Genomic DNA, 3,093 nt, shown 5'->3' with positions numbered 1-3,093 from the left:
TTGTTCAGCATCTTAGCTGTGGAGGGCAGTGTCACTGGCCCTCATATGTGGGATCCGAACCGGGGCCCTCTGGCATCCCAAGCCAGTTCTTAACCATTGTGCCACTCGGCCGGCCCTGTTTTTTTCCCCTCTTAATTTAACCTTGTTTAAATAATAAAGTCTTATGAAGTACAGTGTACTTAGGACTAGATTCCTGACTGTTCATTATAAAACAGTCATGTTTTATTAAATGAGACATTTCTCTCCAGCCACACCACCTAATAATACCTAAATCACTTAAGATTGTTTGGCTCATGTTAATAGGATGGTGTGTGCTTATTATTAAAAAATAAGTTACTTAATGGTGTATGTGTGTGTGTGTGTGTGTGTGTGTGTGTGTGTGTGTGCGCGCGCGCGCGCGCTCTATTAAAGGTTGTTAATGGAGCTTATAGAGCTGTTAATGAAGTTTATAGACCCCTTGAATATTGATGAAAGCTATATTATTGCTCTCCTTAGAAATATGTCATCAGTGGAATACTGTGAAAACTTCCTTAGCGTTCAGAATTGTTGATTTCCCTGCTTCTTCTGCCTCCATTTAGGAATGGCTGCCCTAGATGCTTTCTGGCACTGGTCTTATTCTAATATACTTACAAAGCTATTAATTTGGAGTGTCTCCCAGCTCACAGTGGTTCTTATTTCCCTGAGATCTGCCCCTGGTCCTTAGTGGGAGTTCCAGAAGCCATGACTACCTGACTCCACCTTTGTCACCATTTGAATGGTCCAAGAAGTGACAGCTGACCTGAGCTGGGCCAATTGGATTCCCTTCAGAGATTTTTAGAAATGATGAGGAAAAGCAAGTTAGCTGCTTAGGGTGGGTGAAACAAACAGGTGAACCCAGGAGCAGTGAGGCAGCCACATTTTACTGTAAAGACCTGAGAAAGAGAGAGTGCTGTCTCCAGAGAGAGCAGCAGAGATGACAGCTGGAGAGAGCCCCAGGCGTTCTGGGTTTCCGTTTGAATCCTTCCTAAAGCCCAGCTGCTCTGGACAGAACACCCAGGCTCCCTATGATACAGGACTCTTCTCTTTTGCTGGCTAGATTTGGCTTCAATAACTTGCACCAAAAGAACCTTAAATAATACAAATGAGATATCTGTATGTACTTGATCTTTCACGTATTATGTGTCCTCATTGAGGGGAAACTGACCTTTTCAAAAGTCTCAAGATGAAAGCTATAATACATATAAATTATTTTAGAGCAATTGAATTATTTTCAGAATTTCCCCAAAATGCCTTTTATTTAACTTTATAATTTAAATAATAGACTACCTGAGCCTCTGGGCCCTGCACACAGTGATTTACAAAATGCCTTGTCCTGCCTAAACAGCAGGCATGAATGCACTAGCACCAACAGAGAAACTAGTACAAATATAATTTTCCCATTCATAACTGTAGTGCATACCTGTTGTTGCTTTATTTTAATAGGAGGGTGCAATATAGATGTGTGTTTATGTGTGTGTATGTATATATATGGTACAATCTTTAAAGATCTGTTTTAAAAACAAGATTCCTACTGACTACTTTTAAAAATCAAAATTGTCTTTAATCCAGCTCTGACTTGACATCACTTTTTATCTGATATACTTTATTTCTTATAAAACATTATATTACAAATTCATTGAAGTGGCTAAATTGATAGGGATAAGATAGAATTCCATACATACATAAATATTCATACACACACACACATACACACACACATTAAGCACAGTCACTGCTGATTTGTGGCAAGTAATCATGTCCCAGGTTTGTTTATTATGTGTAGCTTTAACATGTAAACTATAAAAATGTCTGAAAATCTGTGATCCCAAACCACTGGGTATTAACAGAAATTTGCTTCAATATTGGTGTTAAGCCTCAACAACAGATAGGAGGATAATCAAGGGATGTATATGAGAATCAACTATACCATAAAATATTAACATTTATATTTACATAATAAAATAATACTTTCTCACTGAAATTTTGGGAAGTATAGGAAAGCCTAAAAAAGAAAAACAGGGTGACCAGTTAGTTCAGTTGGTTAGAGCAGGGTAACATCAAGGTTGCCAGTTTGATCCCCACATGGGCCACTGTGAGCTGCGCCTTCCCTAAAAGCCATTGTAGCATGAAAGCAATGTATAACCAATGACCATGGCTGTTCTCCAATAAAATTAAAATAAGAGAAAAAAATGTAGCCAAATCCTATCACCAGAGATAATTAAACTGGTGATGTGTTTTCTTATCTTTTTTTGTCTGCTCATATACGTGTATGTTTTTGTAAACTTGAGATCATATTATGGATATAGTATTGTCTCTACTTACTATTTTCTCTAGTATTTCATTAGCCCTTTCTCACGTCACTAAATATTTTTTAAAAACAAGATGTTTAATAGCTGCATAATGTTCTGTCATGTGGCAGTACCCATGTTATTACAGTCATTCAGCAGATGTAAGTAGTACTCTTGTAAGTGCTGAAACATGAGGATTCACTGATAATTGAAGGCAGTTCTGAGGAATCTCAGACTCTAGTGGCAAAGACTGGACCTTGAACATTAATTACAGTATGGTAAGGCTGCATTAGGGGGACATGCAGGCATCTGTTGGCTTGTAAGTAGCCCATTTAACTCATCAATAAGGGAGAATGACATTGCTCAAGGAGGGCAGGTTGGAAGAGAAGAGAAAAAAAACTAAGGATGGCACTCTGAGAAATATTCACATTTTTCAAATTTGAGAAACATTAAAATCTCCAGGTTCCCATTTCCAACCATACACTCCAGCTCAGTTTTCTATAGGCGCTTAAAACATTCAAGCCTGAACCACTATTCCCTTCCCTACTAAATCCCTCATCCCTGAGAAGCCAAGCACATGGATGGGAATTACAAAATTAGATAGGTGGTCAGAGGGGGCACTGAGAAGACAAGATGCCCAGGGGGAAGGGCAAAGTTGGAGAGGCCACCACAGCCCAGGTCAGAGTCTAAGGAACCAAATAGGCAACAGAGATTCGCCTGTGGAGGAGGTGTCCTGAGGCTGGCCTGAAACTCAACTCTGACCAGGAGGTCAGAAACTTAATTCTGA

Source organism: Hipposideros armiger, unplaced genomic scaffold (genome assembly GCF_001890085.2).
Source record: "Hipposideros armiger isolate ML-2016 unplaced genomic scaffold, ASM189008v1 scaffold_907, whole genome shotgun sequence".
Lineage (NCBI taxonomy): Eukaryota > Metazoa > Chordata > Mammalia > Chiroptera > Hipposideridae > Hipposideros > Hipposideros armiger.
The sequence above is the reverse complement of the archived record's forward strand: the minus strand, read 5'-3'. Positions refer to the sequence as shown.